General features: G+C 40.4%; 1 long non-coding RNA gene across 1 annotated transcript in view; it reads right to left on the minus strand.

The window, feature by feature from the left end:
• The window catches only part of LOC113189082 (uncharacterized), a 39,377-nt gene that overhangs the window by 14,998 nt on the left and 9,709 nt on the right, over positions 1-14,670 (minus strand). The window contains exon 2 of the long non-coding RNA XR_013342197.1: positions 989-1,054. This is a non-coding gene — a long non-coding RNA (uncharacterized LOC113189082). The remainder of the gene's footprint in view (positions 1-988; positions 1,055-14,670) is intronic.

Here is a 14,670-nt window from a genome sequence, read left to right on the forward strand (position 1 = left end):
AGAAATTAATTGGAGTAATGAGAAGTTATATAGGATGGGGGGAGATGGGATTCACTAGAATGTAACTTCATTTCAGATCTGCATTCACTGCAGGGATGTGATCCAGGGTATGGGCACTGAAAGTTGTCCCAGATGGGGACTGATATGGAAAAAAACAAGGATGCCCCTGTGGGTGGCAGATATGTAAACAAACATGAAAATACAGTGTCATATGCTGTAAGAGAGGAAGGGGACCTGGGCAACACTGAAACAGGAGTTGGAGTCAAGAAAGCTTTTCCATAGAAAGTGACATTTTAATCTGCACTTCAGAGAGGAAGTAGACATTCCCAGAGGAAGAGATTCTGGCATAGGAAACTTAGGCATCTATGACATATGCTGTGTTCAGGAGCAGCAAATAGTTGCATGTGGCTGGAACAAAGGGAAAACACAACTCTGAGGGTCAAGCACCCAGAGAGGTGACAGAGACCAGCCCATGCTGGGCCTGAGAGGCAGCATTAAGGATATAGGTCTTAAATGGCAGAAAGATCAGTAGAGCGGTGGGGAGAAAGAAGGGAATGGGGGGAAGGGAGGGGGAGGGGAGGTACTGGGGACTGAATTAGAACAAGATATATTCCATGCTTTTATAATATGTCAAAATGGATTCTGCTGTCATGTAGGACTAAAAAGAACCAATACAAGTAAATAAATAAAACAAAAAATTTAATCACTTATAAAAACAATGACAACCCCAGAGATAATAGGTAATTACTAGAGTGGTAATAACATTTGACAAATAAATGTGAAAAATGTTTAAGAAACTTAGCAATCAAAGAAATCTAAACTAAAAATTTTTAAATATAAAAAGAAAAACATATGAAAAGATCTGCTCATGAATAAACCCATAAAAAGACCTTATGAATAATCAGAGACATACAAATTAAGCCCATTTGGAGTTATTTCAAATCCAATTGTAGGGCTGGGGATGTGGCTCAAGTGGTAGCGCGCTTGCCTGGCATGCGTACGGCCCGGGTTCGATCCTCAGCACCACATACAAAGATGTTGTGTCCGCTGAAATCTAAAAAATAAAATAAACAAATATTAAAAAATTCTCTCTCTCTCTCTCTCTCTTTCTCTCTCTCTCTCTTTAAAAAAAACTATAAAACTATCTGAAACTTGAAGAACATATGAATCACTAAAATTTAAAAAAAAAAAAAAAAAAACAAATCCAATTGTAAAGTCTGCTAACACTAGATGTTGGTGAGGATGTACAGAACCAAGCACTGCTCCACAGTTCCCCTCATAATGCACATGCAGTACCAATATTTTGGTTCAGAGCAGAAAGTAGCCTGGCATTTGCAACTATCCTCAATAATTGCAACTATTCTCAATAACTGAGGAAAACCAGGCTCAGTGGCACACCCCTGTAATCCCACCTGCTCAGGAGGCTGAGGCAGGAGGATCACAAGTGAGAGGCCAGTTTGGGCAATTTAGCAAAACCTTGTCTTAAAATAAAAAGGGCAGGGGATATAACTGATGTAACTCAGTGGTAGAATGTGGTTCAATTCCCAGTATGACCAAAAAAAATAATTAGTTTTTAAAGAAGGAAATTTTAAGCATAGCTGAATAGTATTTTCATTTCTAATAAGAAGTAATACTCAGTAACAGGGGATTGAGAGGGAGGGAGGAGGGAAGGACACAGGAAGTGCTGGGGAATGAAATCTATCAAGTTATACCATGTCCACTATGAATACACCACAATGAATCATATACATGTATGTGTATGTATATATATATATATATATATATATATATATATATATATATATATACATAAGTATATATAATTAAAATATTAATAATACGTTTTGAAGTGTAGATCAAGCAATGGGGGAGGGAGGAAGGCAGAAAATGGGAGGTACTGGGGAAGGGGACCAATTTTGTTATGTGCATATACAAATATGGCATAATGAATCCCACTATTATGTATAATTATAATGTACCAATAAAATTTTTAAACAATAATTTTTAAAAATGATATAGGCTTTTACTCTAGAAGCAAAGAACAGCCATAGAAGAGCAGGTATGTAAGCAGGTAGTCACAATCAGGTTTACATTTTTTTAAAACATCACTTGGCTACCCTGTGGAGAATGGATTATATGGGGGAAAAGAGAAAAGGTGAGAAACATGTTTATAAATTAGATACCTTAGATGAAATGGATGAATTCCTAGGAAGATTAAAAACCACCAAAACTGAGTCAAGAAGGATAGACAATCTAATAAACTTATAGCAAGTAAAGAAATTGAATTTAACTCAGGATGCTGAGGCAGGAGGATTACAAGTTTGAGGCCATCCCCAGCAATTTAGTAAGACTCTCTCAAAAATTTTTAAAAAGTGCTGGTAAAGTGGCAGAGTGCCCCAGGTTCAATCCATTATACTGAAGAAAAAAAAAAAACGAAAGAAAGCATTATGGTTTGGATGTGAGGTGTCTCCCAAAAGCTCATGTGCGAGACAATGCAAGGTTTAGAGGAGAGATGATTGGATCATGAAAGCCTTAACTCAATCAGTGAATTGATCCCTGATGAGATTAACTGAGCAGAAGCTGAAGGCAGGTAGGGTGTGGTTGGAAGAGGTGGGCATTGGTGCCATGCCTTTGGGGTATATATTTTGGGAGTCTCTCTCTCTGCTGCCTGATCATCATATAAGCTACTTCCTTCCACGATACACTTCCATCATGGTATTCTACCTCACCTCCAGCCCCAAGGAACAGAGAGAGTTCTGTGGACTGAGACCTCTGAAACCATGAGCCCCAAATAAACTTTTCCTCCTCTACAATTATTGTGGTGGTGTTTTTTAGTCACAGCAATGAAAAACTGACTAAAATAGAAAGAAAGAAAAGAAATTGAATTAATAATCAAGAAATTACAGGAGCTCTATACTGGGGCTGCAGCTTAGTGCTAGAACACTTACCTAGCATGTGTGAGGCCCTGAGTTCAACATCCACTGCAGGAAAAAACAATCTAAATACATAGCAAAGTATCTCATGTTCACAAATTGGAACATGATTACGTTTTCCAAATTGATCTATATATTCAACACAATATCACAATATCAGATGGCTTCTTTTTTAAATTTTTTTTTAGAGAGAGAGAGAGAGAGAATTTTTCATTATTTATTTTTTATTTTTTTAATTTTTGGCGGACACAACATCTTTGTTGGTATGTGGTGCTGAGGATCGAACCCGGGCCGCATGCATGCCAGGCGAGCGCGCTACCGCTTGAGCCACATCCCCAGCCCCACAGATGGCTTCTTTATAAAAAGTGACAAACTGATTCCAAAATCCATATGAAATTGCAAAGGATGAGAATAGTCAAAACAATCTTGAAAAAGTTGGAAGAGCAGGGCACAATGGTGCACACCTGTAATCACACTGACTCAGGAGGCTGAGGCAGAAGGATCACAAGTTTGAGTCCAGCCTGGAAAATTTAACAAAAATCTTAAAATAAAAGGTCTGGGAACGTAGTTCCCTGGTAGACTACCCCTTAGTTCAATCCCAAATACTGAAAAAAAAAACAAAACAAAAAAAACGTCGGGAGGCTCACACTTCTATATTTCAAAACATATTACAAAGCACCAAAAAAATTAAGACAGGCTGGGTGCAGGTGTGCACATCACATACCTGTAATCCCAGCCGCTTGGGAGGCTGAGGCAGGAGAATTGTGAGTTCCAAGCCAGCCTCAGGAAAAACAAGGTGCAAAGCAATTCAGTGAGAACCTATCTCTAAACAAAATACAAAGTAGGGCTGGGGATGTGGCTCAGTGGTCGAGTGCCCCTGAGTTCAATCCCCAGTACCCCCTTCAGAAATAATCAAGACAAGGGCTGGGGATGTGGCTCAAGTGGTAGCGCGCTCGCCTGGCATGCGTGCGGCCCAGGTTCGATCCTCAGCACCACATACCAACAAAGATGTTGTGTCCGCCAAAAACTAAAAAATAAATATTAAAAAAAATCTCTCTCAAAAAAAATTAAAAAAAAAAGAAATAATCAAGACAAGATGATACTAGAAATGGAACAGAAATGAAAGTCCAGAATTAAACCCATGTGTCTGTTGTCAATTGACAAAGCCATTCAATAAATAAACAACATTCTCTTCAACAAATGATACTGGGACAACTGGATGTCCACACGGAAAAGAGTAAAGTTGGACTATATATAAAAATTTGCTCAAAATGGATCAAAGGTCTAAGTATTAAATACAAAATTATAAAACCCTTAGAAAAAAAGCATAGGGTTACATCAAATGACTTTAGATTTGGCAATGGATTCTTAGGTAGGACAGTAAATATACAAGTAATAAAATTAAAAATAAATAAATTACATTTCATCAAAACTGAAAATGTCTGTGTATCAAAGGACACTATCAAGAAGGTAAAAAGAGGGCTGGGGGTGTGGCTCAGCAGTAGGGCACTTGCCTAGCATGTTCAAGGCACTGGGTTTGATTCTCAACTAAAAATAAATAAATAATGTAAAGGTATTGTATCCAACTACAACTAACTAACTAACTAACTAACTATATATATATATATATATATATATATATATATAAAGATGAAAAGAAGCCAGGTGCAATGGTACATGCCTGTAATCCCAGTGGTGGATCCGGAGGCTGAGGCAGGAGGATCAAGAGTTCAAAGCTAGCCTCAGCAACTTAGCAAGGCCCTAAGCAAGTTGGTGAGACCCCATCTTTAAATAAAATACAAAAACAAAAAACAAAAGGGCTGGGAATGTGACTCAGTGGTTAAATGCCCCTGGGTTCCATCCCCAGCACAAAGAAGGAGGAGGAGGAGGAGGAGGAGGAGGAGGAGGAGGAGGAGGAGGAGGAGGAGGAGGAGGAGGAGGAGAGACAACCACAAAATGAGAGAAAATATTTGTAAATTATTTCTCTTATAAGAGAATCATATCTAGAATTTATGTTGTCATTTGGATCCAAAATGTCCCCCAAAGTCTTGTGTTGAAAGAATGGTTTCCAATACTGCAAGATTCAGAGGTAGATCATTTTGGCAATGATCATGAGAGCTCTGACCTCAGCAGGGGATCAATCCATTGATCAATGAATGGACTACAGGGAGGTAGGACCTGGTTAGAGGATGTGAGTCACTAGGGTTGTTCCCTGAAAGGCTTTATCTTTTCTCCTGCCCCTTTATTTCTCTTCTCTTCTCTTCTCTTCTCTTCTTCTCTCTCTCTCTCTCTCTCTCTCTCTCTCTCTCTCTCTCTCTCTCTCTCTCTCTCTCTCCCCCTCCCTCCCTCCCCCCTACTCCCCTTACCCCCAGGTTTCCTGGCTGCCCTGAGCTGAGCCATCCACTGTGATGTTCTGATGTTCATGAGCCAAAATAAATCTTTCCTCCTCAGAGTTATTCTTGTCAGGTATTTTGGTCTCAGCAATGAAAAAGCTGACTAATGATACATAAGGAAGTCTTACAACTCAATAATAAAGAGGCTGATAACCTAATTTTTTCAAAAGGGCAAAGGATAGGAATAGACATTTCCAAATAAGATATACAACGGACAAAAAAAACACACACACAACATGATTTGGTTATCAGGAAATGAAAATCAAAACAATAGTGAAATACTACTTCATACCCACCAAGAAAAACAATTGTAATTTTTTAAAAATCATGGTATTGGCAAGGAGAAATCAGAACTCTCATATACTACCAGTGGGAATATAAAATTGTGCAGCATCATTGGAAAACATTCTGGCAGTTTCTTAAACAATCAAACATAGAGTTCCCATAAGAAACATAAATTCCACTCCTACATATATACCCAAGAGAAATAAAATGTCCACACAAAAACTTGTACACAGATGTTTATACCAACGTGATTCATAGTAGCCAAAATGTGGAAACAGCCCAATATCCATCAACTGATGAATGGATAAATTAAATATGGTGTATCCAAACAATGGAACATGATTCAGCCATTAAAAGGAAATGAAGCCAGGCACCCTGATGAGTGGCTGTAATTCCAATGGCTGAGGAGCCTAAGGCAGGACAATTATAAGTTCAATCAATTGCCTCAGCAGTAAGTAAGGCCCTTAGCAACTTAGTGACACCCTGTTTCTTGTTTTTTTTCTTTTTTAAGAGAGAGGGGGGGGAGAGTTTTTAATATTTATTTTTCAGTTTTCAGTGGACACAACATCTTTATTTTATTTGTATATAGTGCTGAGGATCGAACCCGGGCTGCACGCATGCCAGGCGAACACACTACTGCTTGAGCCACATCCCCAGCCCTTAGTGTGACCCTGTTTCCAAATAATAAAAACTAAAAAGGGCTGTAGATGTGACTCCATAGGTAAGCACCCCTGGGTTCAATCCTTGGTACCCCTCCCCCAAAAAAGAGGAAGGAATGCAGTACTAATACACAGTGTATCATGGATGAACATTAAAAATACCATGATAAGTAAAAGAAGGCAGTCAAAAAAGACCAAATTTGAATTTTATTTATATAAAAGTGCTAGAAATGTGGTTGCTTAGGATTGGGAAGAAGTTGTGGGGGATAAACGTGAGAGCAAAAGTTACAGGGTTTCTTTTTGAAGTAATAGAAATTGATTGTGGGGGCTGGGGATGTGGCTCAAGCAGTAGCGCACTTGCCTGGCATGCGTGCAGCCCGGGTTCAATCCTTAGCACCACATACAAACAAAGATGTTGTGTCCGCCGAAAAACTAAAAAAAATAAATAAATAAATATTTAAAAATTTTTAAAAAAGAAAGAAATTGATTGTGGTTATACACATGTGTGAATACAGTAAAAACCACTGAATTGTGCATCTTACATGGGTGGATTATATGATATGTGATTATATTTCAATAAAACTATTTAAAAAGAAGAAAAATAATGAAGTAAAAAATAATCAGTGCAAGCCAGGCACCGTGGCACATGCCAGCTTGGGAGGCTGAGGCAGGAGGATCACGAGTTCAAAGCCAGCCTCAGCAAAAGCGAAGCACTAAGCAGTGAGACCCTGTCTCTAAATAAAATACAAAGTAGGGGCTGGAGTTGTAGCTTAGTGGTAGAGTGCTTGCCTACCACATATGAGGCACTGGGTTCTATCCCCAGCACCACATTAAAAATAAATAAATAAATAAAGATATTTTGTCCATCTAAACCTAAAAGTAATTTTTTAAAAAATACAAAATAGGGCTGGGATGTGGCTCAGCAGTTGAGTGCCCCTGAGTTCAATTCCTAATACCCCCCTCCAAAAAAAAAAAAAAATCAATGCAAGACTACTCCAAGAGTGCAGGTGATATGACAGTGTGGCACTAGTGAGCTGAAGAAATACCTAGGAGAAAGAATGGGCAGGGATTGGACCTGGAGAGGGAACAGTCTAAGATTACTGCTAAACTTCTGTTGATACAACTATCTTGTCAGCCACTAAAAGGATAAAAACAGCTAACACTTGTATGATGCTTAAATGCCAAGCACTTTGCACATATTAATTCATTTAATCTTCAACAACCTATTAGGTAGATACCATTATTATTATCCTCATTTTAAGGCTCAGAGAGGTTAAGTAACTTAGCTAAAGTCTGACAGCTAGTGGGTGGCAGGGCTGGAATTCTAACCTCTGGCTCCAGAGTTGCTTTCTTAGCCATAACACTGAGCTGCCTCTGACACTATGGGAAAGAACCAGATTTGGGTATAGCACACTTCCAAGCCCAACACAAATACATTGATCACATACTCCATCCTAAGTTGGTAGTTCCAAAGGCACCCTCCCCACACAGAAGAACCCCACGTTCCTGATGTGGCACCATAAGGACCCAAGGCCCCACTGGGAACTGCAGGCACACAGCATGGTCATAAATTCTCCACCTCACCTGCCCCACCCAGTTCTAGCTTCATTTCTCACTGCTCACTCTACCGCCCGGTTCCCATGGGAGATGGCCTGGGTTGGGCAGGGGTTGGAGCAAGAGATTAGCCCAGCAACACAAACTTGTTTCCAGAGAAATGATGGAAAGGGCAAAAGGAAAAGCCTCATTAGACAGGCATCAGGAAAGGCGAACCTGGTGGGCACTTGGTCTGAGGGGCCTCCTGGCTGCCCATTCTGACCACAAAAAACGGAACTCCCACCAGTCAGTCCTGAGTCATTCATTCCCTTCTCACCCCCAAGGAAAGAGTGGTTTCCTGCAGGGCCCTCTGGGCAGCTCAGGCTCCTCCCATGGGCTGTGTATCCTCTTATCTCACCCCAGGCCCTCTACTGGGGCAAAGCAGAAGCTGGAAATGGTGGGGCTGGCCCTCCTCTTTCTTCAGCAGGCCTTGAATCCAGGGATCAGAGAGAGGCCAGCAGCCAAAGTAAGGGCAGCGCAGGAGTCAGGATGCTGCATGGAGTACAGGCACAGGATTAACCAGATGGGCCCCTGTAGCTCTTTTACTGGTCCTTTTCCCGTTGATTAGTATTCTACCCCTCCAGATGCCTGCTTTGGACTCAGCCTCACACTGTGGGAGAGACTCACATTAAGCCCAGTGCCAGACACTTAATATTAAATAAGTGAACAAAACAGAGGAAACAGCTCTAACATGGCCCTAGTCAAAGGTGTCCATGGAGGGGTTAAAAACACAGGCTTGGGGCTGGGGTTGTGGCTCAGCAGTAGAGCATTTGCCTAGCACATTCGAAGCCCTGGGTTCGATCCTCAGCACCCTAATCAAATAGATAAAATAAATGAATTGTGTCTAACTACAACTAAAAAATAAAAAATAAATAAAATAAAATTTTTTAAAACCCACAAGATTTAGCTGGGCATGGTGGCACACACCTGCAATCCCAGCTACTTGGGAGGCTGAGGCAGCAGGATTGCATGAGCCCGGGAACTTAAGACAAGCCTAGGCAATATAGGAATTAGCATTAAAAAAACAAACAAACAAACAAACAAATTTCAGAGTCAAACAGACCTGAATCTCAGATCTATCCTTTAATTGGACAACTCATTTACTCCTTCTAAGCCTCAGTTTCCTCTTCTGAAAATTGAGGACTGAGTGCTAAATAGTTATTGTAGGATGAAAGGAGACAAAGCACAAGCATCACACAGGTAAACAACAGCACTTGGTTGATTTCAGTAACAGACAGAATAGTAATAAGGGAGGGAGTCAGTCGGAGGAGGCCACTCTTGCTCAGTTCTCACTCTAGGGGAGCTGAAGTCTCTTCTTGGGGGTTCACATCTCATCTAGTTAGTGGAGGAGCATGGCATGACTATTTTCATACAAAAATGCCCCAAAAGAAGTGCAAGATTTTGTGAGGACATAGAAGAAGGAAAGATTAATGTGTGTGCAACCCAGATGTCCTCAAAGCTTGCAGGTCCTTGTGGCTTCCTTTTCCATTTACATCTAATTAGGGTGGCTCTATCCTTATTCCTCATCCTCTGGGAAGTCCTTGCCCCCTTCTCTTCTACCAGGATTCCTCAAGGTTTAGTCCTCATCATCACCCCTCAATCTGAATCCTTGTTCTTGCTAATTCTTGATTATTGGGCTGCTCATTTTCTATGGACACCATTCCTCTCTCAACTCCGCAGATGTAATTACCTCTTTCTCTTTGTTCCTAAAGCACCATGAATACAAGCTTTAAGCACAGGAAATCTTTCACTGGATGGGCAAGAGGGAGGAAAACTAAATATCCACAGGATAGGGAACAAATTTAAAATGAGTATTGAGCATCACTGTTTTGAAATACTCCTCAAGAAGTTTTTCTCTCTGGTTAGCCCCTCCAGGTTGCCATCTTTCCCTTACTGGCCCCTCTCCTTTTTCTCTGAAGTTATTCCATATTCAGTAAATTTAGCTCTTTGCTTCCTATCAAGATCATTCCCAAAGCCCTCATTAAAATAAATAAATAAAGTCCAAGTCTATTCGTGAAGGCGATCCCCCACTCACTGTCTTGACAGGGTCACAGTGAGAAAAAGTGTTGGCAAAGCCGCTCTCCCACTGTCTTGACAGGGTCACAGTGAGGATGAATGCTGGCAAAGCCACGCTGGTTGGTGGGTAACCGAAACCATGAGACCCTTTTTTATGTAATTGGGACTTTGCATTTTCATGCTTATGTTTCTCACAGGAGGCATGAGTATGTCAAATGCCAAACAAATCAAATTTCAGATGGCTAGAACAGAACAGGTAGTTCATGCCTTGGAGGCTGTTCTACTACCCCTCAGCATATCAAGGACAAAGTAAAAGGCTATTCTTCTATCTTAGTGCATTGTGGACAAACCTAATAACGGACAACAATCAATCCTCTGATAGGTCATGAGAACTAGTGCACCTTGACTGAGAAACAAACTCTTTGAGAACTAGTGTACTTTGACTGAGAAACAAAGAAACTCTTTGAGAAAGCAGCTCAACCAGTTTTATGAGAATAAATTTAGGAATTAATTAAAATAGCTTTATAAGACACAGTTTTAGAATAATGTTAGAAATATTATTTTATTTAGATTCTTAAGTTTAGAAATTCTTAAGTCTTTAGTTGTATAGGTTTCTGATATGTTTTAAGGATGATTCATAAACTTTAGGATATTTTAAATATAAGACTTAAAGGGACTTTTTTAGATGGGAATTTTAGATTAAAAATAAAGTACAAGTGTACTTTAGGTTAATGATTGGTTAGGAGACTTAGAGTCTGGTTACGTAGTTTGGCATTAGTTAATAAGAAAATAACATATCTTGGGAAAAATAGTAAATCTTGGGAAAATCTGAAGGATGTAAATTGGTGACATGTTTTATTGATGATTCTGTACTTTTGATGATTGTATGGCTGGGGGTCATATCCTGGAAGGATGTAGATTGATGTGCTCTCAATCATGGTTAAGGAAATGTCATGTCTTGGCAAAGTTTTAAATTATATAATTAATGACGTATTGTGAATCTATAATGATGAGAAAAATTGTAATAAAAGGGGGACCCAGAGAAAGCTGCTTTAGCTCTCTCTCTGAAGATTGCTCAAACGGAACGACTCCTGTCTCATCTTTTCGCCGACGCCACTCATCCTTCAGGACTCCCTGGACCCCGCTGGGGCAGGACCCCGGCAGTCTATCAAGTTGTTTCTGATCACAAGAGAGCTATGGGCTTCTGAAAAGAGTGTAAATTGCATTTCTCTTTTTAAATTAGAATTTTGCCTCATTACATATAGTTGGAAAGTAATAAATGACTCCTAAGAACTAGTGACTTGGGGATAGGTCTGAAATCATAAAGAAATATCCAACAGGCTATTAAGTTGGAAAGGTTCTGTACCTGGTTAGACCCTGGGGGAGGTGGAGCAAAGGAGGAGGAGTTGAGCTTAATGATTGTGAATGGCACATCATGAAACAGAGATTCTAAGAATGGGAAGGCACAAAGGTGGGAAGGGTAAGGGTATGTAAAAGTTGGTCTCCAAAAGGGTATGTAAAAGTGATAGTTCTGTTGGGGGCTTGGTGAGTTTGAAGTGCCTATAGAACAACAACTAGAGATGTCCAACAAATAATTGAGAATTCAAATTTCAAGAGAGCAATTAGATGGGAAGAGTCCATGTCCCAGAATTTAGGGAGAAGTCTTGATCCAGAGGATTATGTGGAGCCATGAAAGGAGTTTAGAGTAGGGAAAAAATAAAAGCAAATTTAAGCCTCAGAAAATATTGTGTAAGGAGATAACATTTGTAGACTAGAGTGGCAAACTTAATGTTGACAAAGGGAAGGGGAAGTACAGTGCTCTGCACACTGTAGGGGTATAAATAGACCCTTGTCTCAGAGAGAAGTTTGGCAATGTTGGAAAAGAGATGAAGAGATACAGAATCCTGGTGCCTAGAGCTACCTGAACTCAGGTTTCCTGATTGGATAAAATGTCTGGTGTTAGGAAATCTGGAATGACAAAGATGAAAGGCAAAGACCCAGGTAGGTGCTCCCAAGAGCCAATTCTTTTCCCAACTCACCATCCAGTGGCATCACGTTAGCAGCTTGAAACTGCCTATGAAGTATGTAACACCACAAAAAGCAGCAAAGCCTACAAAACAGGACTCCCTCCTCTCTGAGAGCCAGTTTCACAGCACTCTACTGAGCCTGTCCTCATCCAGCAACCCCTAAAGTTACTGAACAATGGCTATCCAGAGATCAAATGCCAGCTTTCAAAAACCAGGACTTTGGCCTTATATTCCAAAAGAAAAGGCTAGGCCTGATAAACTGGGCTGAACCTTAAAGAGTCTTCAACTTTTTAGCCAAAGTGGGAAGATCCACATGGTCTCTTTTTTCCTAGGCCTAACCCAGTTCCTGCTTGATTTTCTAAAGAACCAAAGGACTGGGGAAGGCAGCTTTTTCTAGCTATGTGAAAGTAGGAGGGAATGGGAAAATGACAAGGACAGGTAGCTGGGCCTCATCCCATGGAGGAGGAACATTCCTAATGTCAACTTTTGACAGTCACAGACAAGCCCCATATGGGCTCTGCACCCTTAATCACTATTATACTGTTTCCCTGTAGAAGTCATAGGACTTGGAAAGGACTTGGATGCAAGAGCAGAAGGAAAATAAAGATTTGATAGTCACTCTCTAGTTTCAGACTTAGATGGCTGGGTAGCCTATATGAGATGCAGAACATAGGAAAAAAGATCCAAAAGGGCATGTGAAAATTAGTAATAGTTTTGTTTAGCACTTGGTGGGTTTGAAGTGCCCATGGAACAACAAATAGAGATTTCCAAAAAGTAATTTGAGAACTGAATTTCAAGAGAGTGATTAGGACTTTCTGGTGTATACAACAAATTGAAGTCATGCGATCACTCAGGGCTAAGCAAGAACACCTGGGGAATAGCACTATTTAAAAGAGAAACCACAGAAATAAACTGAGAGGGAATGTTATAGTAGGTGGGAAGAAGCCAAGAGAATGTGACATTGTACAACCTAACGGGAAGAATACTGAATGTTGCAGAAAATTTGAGTTCAATGAAGATGAAGATGAGAGACACAATGTTTATTGTGGCTGGTGGAGGATGAAGAAGAAAGTCATAGAAGATGAGGTTCAAGCAGGCAGGGGCCAGGTCAGATAGGGCCTTGTGTGCCATTAGCAGGCATGTGAATTATATTCTAAGTGCAATGGGAAGTCTTTGGGGGATTTTAAGAGGGGAGTGAAGATATTAGATATGTGATTTTTTTTTTAAAGAGAGAGTGAGAGAGGAGAGAGAGAGAGAGAGAATTTTTAATATTTATTTTTTAGTTCTTGGCAGACACAACATCTTCGTTTGTATGTGGTGCTGAGGATCGAACCCGATGCCAGGCGAGCGCGCTACCACTTGAGCCACATCTCCAGCCCTGTGTTTGTTTTTTTTTTTTTTAATTATAGGTGGACACAATAACTTTTTTTAATTTTATGTGGTGCTGAGGATCGAACCCAGTGCCTCACTCATGCCAGGTGAGCGCTCTGCCTCTGAGCCACAGCCCCAGCCCTGGATGTGTGTTTTAAACATCAGACTATTGATGGAAGATGGATGGAAGGAGTAAGAGCGGAGGCAGGGACACCAGTTAGAAAGCTACTGCAGTAACACTCACATGGACCAGGATGGGAGGAGAAGGGGTAAAAAAATGTTCAGGTTCAGTGCACACTTGGAAGGAAGTGCAGGACCTACTAATTAATTGGATATAGGTTAAGAGAAAGATAGGAATTAAGGAGTAATGAGCTTTTGGGTTTGATCAACTCAGTAGATGGAGTTGTTATTTACAGAGATAGGCAAGAGTTAGAAAAACAGGGGTAGGAAGGATAGTAGATTGAATCAAAAATTATTACCTTATGTATATATATAAACTATGCATCAGATGGCATTCCACATCATGTACAACCAGAAGAATGAAAAATTATACTCCATCTATGTATGATGTATTAAAGTGCATTCTACTATCATGTATAACTAATTAGAACAAATTTTTAAGAACACAGTATAAAAAATGGGGGGGGGGGACTGGGGATATATCTCAGTTGGTAGAGTACTTGCCTCGCATGCACAAGGCCCTGGGTTCGATCCCCAGCACTACAAAAAGAAAAAAAAAAGTAGGAAAACAAAGTTTCGGAAGTGAGAACCAGAATCAAGAGTTTTCTTTTGCCTTTTTTTTTTTTTTTTTTTTTTTTTTTTTTGAGATGGGATCTTATTCTGTTGCCCAAGCTGGTCTTGAACCTGTGGGCTCAAGGATCCTCCCTTGGCCTCCTGAGTAATTGTGACTAAAGGCACATACTACCACACCTAGCTTGGCCATCATAATTGTAAGATGTTTATTAGACACACAAATGGAGAAGCCAAGTAAGCAGTTGGCCACTAAATCTGGGGCCCAGAGGAGTATTCACTTAGCATCCAAAGCTGTGGAGTGCATGAACATTAAAGTTGTGTTTCCTCTCTTCCTTGATCTGATAGAAGTTGGGTAGCCCTTGATTGGAGACTGGGGCAGAGGGAGGCATCCAAAGTCATTACCATTGGTCTTTGTAATCTGAAGGCTGACAGGGCTTATGACAAACCTGGATCAGGGACAAGTTGCCAAAAAATGGTGCCAGAGAAACTAAGACTTCACAGGAGGGTGGAAACACTTCCCTCTACCCACCCCTCCCCTATTGAAATTCCTTATTAGTAAAATTAATTCAGAAGGAGGAAGATAGAAAGATGTGAGGACACCTGGTCTGCAGGAGCCAGCAATGGAAGCCCCAGTTGAGGT

Source organism: Urocitellus parryii, chromosome 11 (genome assembly GCF_045843805.1).
Source record: "Urocitellus parryii isolate mUroPar1 chromosome 11, mUroPar1.hap1, whole genome shotgun sequence".
Classification (NCBI taxonomy): Eukaryota; Metazoa; Chordata; class Mammalia; order Rodentia; family Sciuridae; genus Urocitellus; species Urocitellus parryii.